At 42.4% G+C, this 13,847-nt stretch overlaps 1 long non-coding RNA gene across 2 annotated transcripts; it reads right to left on the bottom strand.

Moving 5' to 3' along the window:
• Nucleotides 1-11,430: 11,430 nt before the first annotated feature.
• LOC116802585 lies at nucleotides 11,431-12,187 on the bottom strand. 2 transcript variants are annotated; one of them, XR_004362888.1, is made up of 5 exons: nucleotides 12,144-12,187; nucleotides 11,800-11,908; nucleotides 11,722-11,746; nucleotides 11,585-11,675; nucleotides 11,431-11,531 (listed from the first exon to the last, which is right to left on the bottom strand). It is a non-coding gene; the product is annotated as an uncharacterized LOC116802585 (long non-coding RNA). The 2 variants fall into 2 exon arrangements; XR_004362889.1 differs by having other exon boundaries at nucleotides 11,585-11,668.
• Nucleotides 12,188-13,847: the final 1,660 nt, after the last annotated feature.

Here is a 13,847-nt window from a genome sequence, read left to right as displayed (position 1 = left end):
ATACAGAGTGCACCAATAGTCTTGCTGCCAGACAACAACAGACGCAGCGAAATGATTGTTATAGCATCTGTCTACTGTCCGCCCTCACTAAAGTGGTCGTCCCACCACTTTACTGACGTTCTCAATTTTGCTGAGAAAACCTTGGGAGGACAGGCTAAGTTCATTCTATGTGGCGACTGGAACGCAAAACATAGACAATGGGGCTGTACACGAGCCTGTCAACGTGGCACTGCAATCTACGAAGCAGTCCAAGCAGATTCTATGGCTGAGATCATTGCTACCGGCTGTGCGACACATTTCCCGCACGACAAAAGGAAAAACCCGTCAGCAATAGATTTCTCCATATGCAAAGGACTGGGCAGGCTTGAAAAGAGAATCTCCTCAAGTGCGGACTTATCTTCAGACCACCTTCCCATCCTGCTTGAGATCAACTTAGACACAAGGACCCTCTTTCTGCAAAAGCAAAACAATAACATTCTCAAGAAAACTACGAACATTGAGCTCTTTAAGACTGTTCTTGAAAGAAAGATACTTCTTAATACGGAGATAAGGGTAGCAGAAGACATAAATGACGCCGTAAACATCTTTATCAAAAACATCAAGGACTCGGCTGCCGAATCAACTCCCTCCCCAAGAATACCTGACAATCGCAGAAGAATGCATGGACAAGCTAACAGAAACAGTCACACCCTTTCACTAGACGAAAACACAAGCAGATTGTTGGAAGAAAAACGGATACTAAGAAGAATCTTTAAAGCTACTAGAATGGACGAGGACAAAGTTAAACTAAAAGCAGCTGAAAATCGACTAAAAAAAGCAGTAAAAATCTTGAGAGAAAAGAGAATTAATAAACAAATTGAAGGAATAGACACGAATAACCCGGACAGAATGAGGAAAATGTGGAGACTGCTAAATGAAGGAAAAAAGACAAATCAACCGAATTTTCCCCTCAAATTGGAAACCAAAGAAGGCCCCAAATGGACGAAAACGATAAAGGAGACAACAGAAGCTTTTGTTTCCCACTTGGAAGGAAGATTTAAGCCAAATAATAATGTACCTGATTACCACATAGATATAGTTAATTCTGGACTAAGAACAATTAAGGAAAGCATGCTAACAGAAAGATATGATGTAAACAAAAACCCGCATAACCAACCAATTACGCTAAAGGAATTAAATGACGAAATTAAAAACTTAAAGAATAGTAAAGCACCGGGAAAAGACCTTCTAACAAACCAGCTTATAAAAACCCTACCGACTAAAGCTACTCTGTACCTTATTCTAATTTACAACTCAATACTTAGAATTGGATACTACCCAGACGCCTGGAAACATGCCCAAGTGAAGATGATATTGAAACCAGGGAAAAGTGTAAACGACCCGAAGTCATACAGACCGATTAGTCTACTCTCGGGCCTCTCTAAGATATTTGAAAGACTACTCCTAAAAAGACTTTTTAGGGTAGATCTATTCAAAAAAGCCATACCACTGCACCAATTTGGCTTCAGAAAAGAGCACGGAACCGAGCAGCAAATAGCCAGGGTCACCCAGTTCATCCTCGAGGCCTATGAGCGAAAGGAATACTGCTCAGCAGTTTTCCTAGACATCTCTGAGGCTTTCGACAGGGTATGGCACGAAGGTCTTTTGTTAAAACTAGCTAAAATATTACCATACAACCTATACATCATTCTGGAGAGCTACCTTACAAACAGAACGTTCGAGGTGAAAGACCAAGCTGGAGAGACTTCGAGAACAGGACAAATAGGCGCAGGGGTGCCTCAAGGAAGCAATCTCGGACCACTACTCTATTCTATCTTCTCCTCAGACATGCCTCTTCCATATATCCACCGCCCCTCACCAACAGAAAGAATTATGCTCTCAACTTACGCAGACGACACTATAGTACTCAGCTCAGCCATACTACCAACTGCCGCCACAAGAAACAATGAAAACTACCTCAAGACATTTTCGGACTGGGCAGACAAATGGGGTATCTCAGTAAATGCTTCCAAAACAGGACATGTCATCTATACATTAAAAAACGACATACCTACAAACCTAAAGACTGTGAAGATTAAGGGTCAAGCTATAAAAAAGGAAAGCAAGCAATCATACCTTGGCGTAGTCCTTGACAGCAAACTAACACTTAGTCCTCACGTCACAAAGGTAGTGGGCAAATACTTGACAGCCCATAGAAAAATGTCATGGATTTTAAATGAAAGAAGTAAACTCCCTACTAATACTAAGATGCTGATCCTCAAATCAGTTCTATCGCCAATATGGCAGTACGCCATAGCTGCATGGGGTCCCCTTGTGACAGATGCACAAATAAGACGGCTCCAAGTTGAGGAAAACAAGAAAATGAGAGACATATGCAGAGCAGGAAGATACACGAAAAACCAAACTATAAGGGACCGGTTTTGTGTCAAAACAGTAGAAGAGTTCTATCAACAGGCTGTCCACAGGTTCTCAGAAACTACAAAATCGCACCCGAACATAGCTGTTCGCAGGATATTCTCTAGGCACTATATCCCGAATAGACTAGAAAAAAGCAGGCAGAGATACTTGAAAATGACAAGGGACCATATCACCCTAAAACAGACTGGACTGACTCTCTCACCTAAACTCTTAGAAATCCCAGACCTAGACGACTGCAGAACCTTAAAGAAGCGAAGCGAGAGAGAGAAAATAAGACAAACGCATCTAACTGAACTCCCTACCCTGTTAAGACTAGAGGAAGAGGAGAATGAGCTCAAAAGAATAAAAAAACAGGAAGAGAGGGAAAGAAAAGAAAGGGAAAATCAAAAGTGGCCCCCAGATAGATGGTGTGAATCGGATATAAACCGATATAATAGACAATATAGAAATGGCGATCTAACCAGGCAGGAAATGATAGAAAGATTCAGAGGGCAACCATTAAATGTACAACGAATAATCCTACCTGACTACGAAGGGGACTAAAATTAAATCAAAACAAACCAGGGTAGGTGCAGAAGGCAGAAATAACTAAACTGGCGGAAGGGGTGGCAAAAATATTGAAAAGAAATAAAGAAATACAAAAAGGCTAAAGGCTAAGTTCAGGTTACATAAAAAGGGAAAAGTGCTTATAGATATAATGGTAAAATTAACTTAACTAAACACCTACTGTATAACAAAATTATGATGGCTGGATGGCTGCGTATTTAAATGACTCTCCTGGCATGATTGAAGATCCATCTCTCCTTTCCGACCGAGGGATCTGCGACTCTACGGCTCCTGATGATCCATCTGCTGCTGTAATGGACGCCACACTGGCGGTCCAACCTAAAAGAAAGATAATAAGCATTAGTTTTCTTTCTTTTTCCTAATAAACTAAATCACCAAACTTCTACAACAAAAACAACAGCGCATCGGGCGACTGACAATAGATTTAGCTCACCAAGGCAGCAACAACAACAGCAGCAAGGCCAGCAACAGTGGCGGCAGAGACCAAGCGGTGAGCTGAACGGTTCGCTGGCCACACCCACCACTCCTGGAGGCCCTGAAAGAGGGAGCTGAAGTTCCTGATTTCTGAAGATCCGACTCCAATGTGACGCTCTCAGCTCCGAGCTCAGTGCCGGCGTTGCAAATCCGGCTCTGTGAGGAAGGGATGCTTCAGCTCGTGGCGTTGTCTCTCTCCAGAGGCAATAGTAGCAGCAACGGTAGCGGCAACGGGATCGGCGGCCAATGCCTGGCCGAGTAAATCCCAGTATCGGTCCTTTGGCGATGAGATACCGATTGGCGGTATGCGTCCATAGGGACTGCCTGGATTGATTGGGCAGGAGACGGCAGCGGGCCTGGACATGGGCGTCACCAGCAACATGGCAGCCATGCGCAGTCAATCTCCCGGTGGCAACAGTCTGCGGCAGCAACCCACACTCACACCAGCGGCAGCAAAAACGGCAACATGTGGCAGCGCCAGCATTTAATGTTTTGCAGCGGTTTCCATTTTACAACTTCCGACGACCAGACTCCTCGCTTGGCCCCTGGCGATTTGCCCTGGAAAAAAGAGAGAAGCATGGATTAGTTTCTTCCCTTTCAGCTAGTGCATTAAATTGCTTTCCTGGACAACCGGCGTTTTCCTGTAGATGACGCTGGACAGCGGAGCATGCTCTCCCTCCCGCCACTGATGGGATGAGCGCATCAGGGCTGACGGGACGGACGACAGGACAGACTCAGGAACTCCTGAGTTAGGATACTGGAGCGCCGTGAACTAGAGTATCCGCAATGCGGATGCTTATGCAGCGGCGAGGCGTCGGAAATCTGATGGACGGAGCAGCAGTTTGGGTATTCTTGCCCCAGTAGCAGCAGATGGGGCAGCAAAGGCAGTGGTAGCAGTGTCAGCGCTCCTGGCAAACCGTCTTTTCCTTTTGATGACGCGGGACTGGCATCTGGCGCCTCGCCAGCGTTTCCTCCCTGAAAGAAGAGAATATTAGAAGGAGCACGAGACCAACAACAGCCTTAACTTACCATGTCAGCGGCAACAGCAACAGCAGCAGCAAGACCAGAAACAGCAACAAAAGCCCGACAACCTTCGTATAGCAACGGCGGCACATGCATCTCTCGGAACAGCAGCAGCAACAGAGGCGCCTTTTAGGTGCGAGCGGCGGTACTGGCAACAGCCCTCATATATGCAGATCCATTAGGCGGCGACACAACCACCAGCATCAGCGTTAGCAGCGGTGGTGGCAGCAGCAGAGAAATCTCATTGCCGCAATAGCCAAATTGCATGCATCCTAGGACTCGACCCATGTTGGCCCTGGCTGGTCTTCATATACCTAAACTGGCGGCCGATTTCAGCCTGGAAAGTATAAGCATCGATTATATCGAACTGCACTAGGCGGCGACACACTCACCAGCAGCAGCAACAACAACAACAGCGGCAGCAGTAGCAGGAAATGAACTCACTGCATAATCCAATTGGCACTTTCCGAAGCCCGTACTTCTCGCCTGGTCCCTGGCCAGTTACAGGGGCCTGCGTGATGGAAATCATGACGATTATCTGCCCTGTGGATGGCCACAAGATGGAATCGGCCCTATACTGCCCACCTGACCTGCTCCAGGATAGCAGCAACGGCAGCGGACTATGGATGCGCAGATATAGATGGCAGCAACAGTGGCGGCAGCAGCAGGAAATGTTTGTCTGCAGTATCCTAATGGCAATTTCTTGCCCAGTTGAAATGGACCTGCAAATGTCAAAAATATACAAACATCAAACTCGGCTCAAATTGGAACATCAGACTGTACTCACGTATACACACAGACAAACCTAAGCCTACAGATGACGCTGACTGCGGCACACTTTCTCCTCCACAAAAGTTTCTGCGTGCACCAAAGTTGACGGGCCACGCCGACCGATGACTGCAGCACACCGACATCTCCGCAGCATCTACGTTACCAGCACCACTGAAAGCAGGAACAGGTTTTACTATTGGGCAATGAGCAGAAAAATTAAATATCACAATAAGAAATACATACACAAATTTTCGGCTTCGTTTCCGCTTGAAGTGAGACCCTTGCCTGCATATGCCATTGACACTGACAAGCGCGGTGAGAAATACTGGAATTCCGAAAATACTAACCTGAAGAATTCCAGTATTTCTGCCCGATAGGCGATAGGCTGGCGGCAAAAAGTTAATAGCCGATAAGCCCGCCAAAAAAAAAGGGCGCGAAACATCGATAATGAGCTGAAGTGAAAATGATAGCATATCGATATTCCGCCGTGCCTTTGAGCTATCGAAAAAGCCCGCCTACGCGCCTAGCCTAATTTTGCAAGTCAGTTGAGATTATAAAACCGACAGAGGCGCGCGCGCAGTAGTAGCTAAAAGTGAAGCCAGCAGCAACAACAACAACTAATGGACGGCCAGAACGTGAACCAAAGCGGAGGATGGGCATCGGTTCTATCCATATCATCTGACGACAGCAACTGCTCATCCTCGCCGCCATCAGCCATAGTCTCATCGCTGGATACCACGCAATCGCTCAACTATACTCTAAAATTACTTTAACAAAACTATTTTCTCCTATGTTATAAGCTATTTCCTAAGTAACGTAATATTCAAATTTAAACCATGGCGCGCAAAACTGCCGCCAAATATTTCAAAAACATGGCGCGCAAAAACTACCGACAAATATTTCAAAATCATGGCGCGCTAAAACTACCGACAAAGTTTTCAAAAAAATGTTCTCTTGCAAACTTAAATTATAAATTAATGTAAATCACCGCCATCAGCTAGAGACTCATCATTGTTAAACATTTTTTAAAAATTTACTTACCATAACTATTTTTCCTTTTCCATATGCTATATCCTAAGTAATATTCAAATTTAAATTCCACACTAGAACCATGGCGCGCAAAACAGCCGCCAAGTAATTTCAAAAATGTCTCCCGCAATTTTTAATGATAAATTTTTACTTTAATCTATGGCATGCATATCTGCAGCCAAAAAATCCGAAAATGTAATTTGCCACAAATTGTCACTATATATTTTAAGCAAAAATCAGAGGACAATAAAATGACAACGTCACCAGACGTTGAAAATGATTAAAAAAAAAAAAAAAAATGCAGCATCAATGATCCTGCTCGCAGCGAAACGACGCCTCCCCCTCAAAACACAGATGCAGAGCTGCCACCTTGGAAACTTGTGCCTAAAAGCCGCAGAGCACCTCCCATAATCGTCAACGATATCAAAGAAATTGTCCCGCTACTAGAAAAGTTAAATTATACAGCAGGAGTCTCCAGCTACACCACTAAGGCAATTGAAGGGAACGGGGTCAGGATCCAGGCCAAGGACATGACCGCCTACCAAAAAATCAAAGATGTCCTTACAGCCAACGGCTTCCCTCTATCCACCAACCAGCCAAAGTCCGAGAGAGGTTTCCGAGTAGTAATCAGACATCTCCACCACTCCACTCCATGCTCGTGGATTGTTCAGGAGTTGCTGAAGCTCGGTTTCTCTGCGCGCTTCGTCAGTAATATGACGAATCCGGCTACAGGTGGCCCCATGCGCATGTTTGAAGTGGAGATCGTCATGGCCAAGGACGGCAGTCATGACAAAATTATCTCACTTAAACAAATTGGTGGGCAAAGGGTAGACATTGAAAGAAAAAACAGGACACGGGAGCCGGTCCAGTGCTACAGATGCCAGGGCTACAGGCATGCCAAAAACTCATGCATGAGGCCACCTAGATGCATGAAATGCGCTGGCGATCACCTGTCATCCTATTGCACCAAACCAAAATCCACACCCGCCACTTGCGCTAACTGCTCTGGAGAGCATATAAGTGCGTATAAGGGATGCCCTGCTTATAAGGCTGAAAAACGAAAACTGGCAGTTAACAACATCAACATCAACAAAATACGGACAATCAAGGATGCTAACACAAACAACTATGGTCGACAGTACCCTCCCTCTCGCAACAACACCCCCCGGCTGCCTTTCAGCTCATCATTATTCAATAGGACAACAGCTGAATCCCGTCAAAACACAACAAGAGCATTTTGGAAGAACCCTTTCCGGCAAAACAGAAACGATGAAAGGCAAATCCAGCCTCGCCTATCTTCCCACAACTTGGCCATCCAGAAGCGACTGAGTAAATGGCGCCGCAATCCGGACAATGTCTCCAATAAAGGCACGATCAATCCCAAAGATAAGCCAAATTCACGACGACCTAACATGACGAGCAACCCGGCACAAAGGCACCTGGAACGCTTCCAGGACAAGCTCCGCAAAGCAAGACGTGAACGCAAGGACCATGAGCCCGAAGAAAAGACAACAAACATAAGGAGAGTAGACGATGGCAGCCCGCCGACCACCAGCAGAGCTGCCAGAGCATTCCTTAAGCCAAGGATTATAGAAGACAACATCCCCACGCCTATGGACACTCACTCTAATCCGCAAAAAAGTCCCTCTGACCACCACAGTAAAAGTCTTACACTACGAGTGGAAAATATTGAAAAGAAAATTGACAGCCTAATGGAACTTTTATTCAAGTGCCTCGAATCTAACAAAGAGCCTACCTTAGCACACCTCATGACCTCCTGAATCTTCAAATCCTTAACGCAAATTAAACTCTCACTATGACTATAAATCTAAACAACGGACAATCTTTCAATACCCTTAAAATAGGATATTGGAACGCATGCGGAATTACTAATAAAACAAATGAACTGGAGGCCTACATTAAAAAAGAAGGTATCCAAATTATGCTAGTAACAGAAACCAGGTTAGAGCGAAATTCCAACGCACTAAACTTCAAAGGTTTCCACACATACCTAGCACAAAACCCTACTTCACACAGAAAAGGCGGCACGGCTACCATCATCAATCAAAACGTTCGACACACCTGCCTTAATCCAATAGAGACTGATTTCTTGCAAAGCGCACCCATAGCACTTATACCTTCAAGTCGCATACGCGCAAACATGACAATTGTTGCCCCAATATACTGCCCACCTGTATTTAAATGGACCACTGAGCAATTCTCAAAGCTTTTTAACCACTTTGACATGCTCCTCGACGGAAAAACTAAATTTATACTTGGCGGCGATTGGAACTGCAAACACAGACTCTGGGGTAACTTTTTATCTTGCGCTAAGGGAAGATCCCTGTCTCAGTCAATCCTTGCAAGAAAAGACCTTGACATAGTGGCCACCGGCCAAGCCACACACTTTCCTTTTGACAAGAAAAAACAGCCCTCTGCATTGGACTTTGCAATCTGCAAGGGCTTCCACACTCAAAGTCTAAAAACCTACTCTACAGATGAACTCAGCTCGGACCACCTCCCTATCCAAATAGTCATATATCCCGACGACACCGACTGGCAACTCAATAACACAACAAACAATGCAATTATACAAAAAAGAACAAATCTCACGAAATTCAAGAAAAATCTAGAAAACAAAATATTACTAAATACGGAAATACGCACAGGACAGGACATTGACGATTGCATAGACATTCTTATCAACAATATAAAATCAGCAGCCAATGAAGCCACCCCATCAAATCGCCCCCAATTATTGCGCAACTACAACTCATCAAGAAGACCCACAAAGCTAAGACTAGATGATGCTACTAAAAGGTTACTAGAGGAGAAAAAGGAGCTAAATAGAATCTTTAGGGCAGTAGGAACTGACGAAGCCCGAAGATGGTTTAAAAACGTGCAAAATAGACTGTCTAAAGAAATCAGAAAGCTCAAACTTAAACTCCTCAACCGCAACCTTCAGGACATTGATACCACCGACCGATATAGAATGCAAAAACTATGGAAAACTACAAACACAATCAAAAAGCAACCCCGACCCTGCTGGCCGATTAAAAAGGACAATGAAGACAACCGCCTAAGAACTGACTACCCCTGGACCAGGACCTTAGATGAAAAAGCTGAAGCTTTTGCAGCCCACCTTGAGTCCCGCTTCAAGCCAAATCAAAATAACGACGCCAAAGACAGGGATTTCGTCAGAAGTGAATTAGAAAAATTCAGATCTTTAGATACGAACGGCGAATCTGGTAACAGCACCTTCAAGCCAGTCACGCTGGCCGAACTAAATGAGCTGATAAACTCACTGGAATTAAAAAAAGCCCCAGGAACTGACAATCTTAACAACAAAACCTTAAAAAACCTACCCACCAAAGCCAGATTATACCTAATACTTATTTATAACAACATCCTGAAAATTGGACATTTCCCAAACAAATGGAAGCACGCAAGCATCTCAATGATTCCCAAACCAGGGAAATCACCTTTTGCTCTAAATTCCTACCGACCAATTAGCTTACTCTCTGGCCTTTCTAAACTACTCGAAAGAATACTACTGAAACGACTGTACGACATTGATTACTTTGCCAAAGCAATCCCATCCCACCAATTCGGATTCAGAAAGGACCACGGAACGGAACATCAGCTAGCCAGGGTGACTCAATTTATTCTAAAAGCCTTTGAAGAGAAAGATGTCTGCTCTGCCACTTTCCTTGACATTACGGAAGCCTTTGACAGAGTCTGGCACGACGGCCTACTATATAAATTATCCAGACTCATTCCCAGATACCTATTTGACCTACTTGAAAACTATTTATCTAATAGAACCTTCTCTGTCAGGATCGACGGTGAAACGACGTCTAGGATAGGTAAAATTAGAGCAGGAGTTCCTCAGGGCAGCATACTGGGCCCGGTCCTCTACTCAATATACTCATCTGATATGCCCTACCCAATCGTAAAAGACTATATGCGCCACATATCCTTCCCCGATTACAACCAAACAAATACTATCTTAGCTACATATGCAGACGATACCATAATTCTTAGCCGGTCTAAATATACCAATATTGCGATTAACCTAAATCAAAATTACCTTAATGTTTTCTGTAGATGGTCAAAAAAATGGGACATAGCAATTAATGCAAAAAAAACTGGACACATTCTCTTCTCCCTAAAAAGAGAAGAAACAAATACATACACTCCTCCAACAATTAATGGACAAAGAGCCGCCAAATTAAACAAGCAACGCTATCTCGGGCTCATGCTAGATAGAAAACTGACCTTTGGGGCACACATAACGCTGCTAAAAGGAAAAACAATAGCTGCTTACAAAAAACTAGAATGGCTAGTAGGAAAAAATAGCCACCTACCTAAAAACGCAAAGGTTCTCCTCTGGAAACAAATTGTCTCCCCAATCTGGCATTACGCCATTGCAATATGGGGCTCTCTGGTATCGGACACCCAAGCAAATAAAATTCAAACAATGGAAAACAAATTTATCAGACGAATCATTAACGCCAGCAGATATACGAGACAAGCAACCATTAGGACAATTTATAACATTAAATCATTCGAGGAAATTTTTGACAAAGCAAGCCAACGCTACGCCAACTCCCTTACTGACCATGAAAACCCTCTAATAAATGACCTCCTAATCAATGCCTACAAGCCTACCAGACTGGAACCAAGCAGAAGCAGATACGCCAAGCAATTCTCAAAATATTTCCTGCCTCTTCAACAACACCAACCAAAACCACCTGCGGAACCCACCTATAGCTCCATACATGATTATACAAAAAACGAGGAAGCTGAAATAGTCGTCAAAATGAGAACCAAATACAGACAGACCCTTCCAACACTCCTCCTGATTGCTGACCAAGAATTAGAAATAAGGCAATCCATAGCTGAGAAAATGAGAGTGGTAAAGGAAAAAGCCGATAGGAGAAAAGCTTTAGAGAAGGGACCACCAGACAGATGGTGTGAACTCGAAATAAATTATTACAGCAAATTATTCAGAAAAGGACTAAGGACCAGAGAGGAAATTCTTGAATTAATGCTCGGACAACCCACCTCTGTAATCAAAATAGTAATCCCAGACTACGAACCCGAAACTGACCAAAATAAACAGTCTTCATAAATTAATAAAAGCAATTAAAACCAAAATACATTTATTTACAATTAATTAATAATTTATTAAGATACAAGCTACAAACTATAATCGACTGATATAACATTAGCTGCACCCAACGCACCTGAAAACATAAACAAATATTAATGAAATTATAACAACAAACATAATACTTACCTCCAGATTAATCGCAAACTTGTGGAATCCAAAGCCACGGCATCCCAGCAGCGATGGCCTTAATATTAGCTGCTACAAACGTACCTGAAAACTAAAACAAATATTAATGCAATTATAACTACAAACTTAATACTTACCTCCAGACTAATCGCAAACTGGTACCTGAAAACAAAAACAAATATTAATGAAATTAAAATAACAAACACAATACTTACCTCTAGATTAATCGCAAGTGGTCTAATATTTACAATTAATCCCTAATTTATTAAGATACAAGCTACAAACTATAATCGACGGAAATAACATTAGCTGCAACCAACGCACCTGAAAACATAAACCAATATTAATGAAATTATAAAAACAAACATAATACTTACCTCCAGATTAATCGCAAACTTGTAGAATCCAAAACCATTGCATTCCAGCAGCGATGGCCTTAATATTAGCTGCTACAAACGTACCTGAAAACTAAAACAAATATTAATGCAATTATAACTACAAACTACTACAAAACATAAACCAATATTAATGAAATTATAAAAACAAACATAATACTTACCTCCAGATTAATCGCAAACTTGTAGAATCCAAAACCATTGCATTCCAGCAGCGATGGCCTTAATATTAGCTGCTACAAACGTACCTGAAAACTAAAACAAATATTAATGCAATTATAACTACAAACTTAATACTTACCTCCAGACTAATCGCAAACTGGTACCTGAAAACAAAAACAAATATTAATGAAATTAAAATAACAAACACAATACTTACCTCTAGATTAATTGCAAACCTTGGCATACCAGCTGCGACGGCTTTAATATCAGCTGCTACAAACGTACCTGAAAACTTAAACAAATATTAAAGCAATTATAATTACAAACACAATACTTACCTCCAGATTAATCTCAAACGTGAAGAACTCAAAACCACGGGATCTCAGCTGCGACGGCCTCAATAAAAGCTGCAACAAATGTACCTGAAAACAAAAACAAATATTAATGCAATTATAATTACAAACTTATTAATGCAATTATAACAACAAATTTAATACTCACCTCCATATTAATCGCAAGCTTGAAGAACCCAAAAACCACGGCATCACAGCTACGACGGCCTCTAAATTAGCTGCTACAAACGCACCTGAATACAAAACAAAAACAAAAATTTAATACAATTTAAAAACAAACATAATACCCACCTTCAGAACAGCCTACCTAAAAAAAAAAAAAAAACACACCTGAATAACAATAATTAATACAACTATATAAACAAACAAATACAAACATAATACTTACCTCCAAATATCGTTCAGCCTGGGCCCCTGAAAAATACAAAAGAAAACCAATGAAACCACAAAAACAATTAACAAATGTAATACTTACCTAAAATTTATCTTTACATTCATTTCCATGGCCCAAATCGCTGCTACGGTCCCCGACAACAATCCTTGACCCGGAACATCCTGAAACACCACGACCTCTTCCGATGCGGCGGTCCTCGGCAACTTTTCCTGATCTGGAAGCTCCTAGCTGCCAGTCCCGACGCAATGGCCACAGGACGCGGCGCACCGTGCAACCTTCGTTTCCACCACCATGTTGACAGCAGCTCCATTACATCCCAATGACGGCTGCGCGGGATTCTAGCTTCTTCAAAACTTATGCAACTGCTTGCAACACCGACCGGGACGAGCTCGTTGCAAGCGGCGCTCCTCCAGCGGCCACAACAAATCACAGCCAACACACTACAGGCGCCTGCCCGTGATGACTCCTGACGATTCCAACGACTCGGCGCTCCTGTCCTTCTGGCAGGGGTACCTGAAAATAAATAAATTAAACAACAATGATAGTCAAAATTGCAAAATCTATTGTAAAAAGATCCAATTGTTAAATGTAAACAAACCATGCAAATTTTAAAATGTTACCAGTCCATGTTACTGTTGAAATTTAAACTAACAAAATACTACATTAATACTAACTATGTCCAAGCCCCAAACTCACCCCATGCAATGTTAAACTCTAAATTCAAATAATTGTACCTACATATTGCATAAATGTAATCAAAGGCAAAATAAATTGTGGATGCGGAACAGAATTCATTCTGTCTCCGTACCTCCACCTACAAAGTAAAAAAAATACCTCCACCTACAAAGATAAAAATCCACCTACAAAGTTAAAGTTTTAAAAGTTAAAAAATAATAAGGGGAAAATTAAATAAAATAATTTAAATAAACAAATAAAATAAATTAAATAAATAAATCAAT

The sequence above is a fragment of the Drosophila sechellia genome, unplaced genomic scaffold (assembly GCF_004382195.2).
Source record: "Drosophila sechellia strain sech25 unplaced genomic scaffold, ASM438219v1 U_167, whole genome shotgun sequence".
Classification (NCBI taxonomy): domain Eukaryota; kingdom Metazoa; phylum Arthropoda; class Insecta; order Diptera; family Drosophilidae; genus Drosophila; species Drosophila sechellia.
The sequence above is the reverse complement of the archived record's forward strand: the minus strand, read 5'-3'. Positions and strand labels throughout refer to the sequence as shown.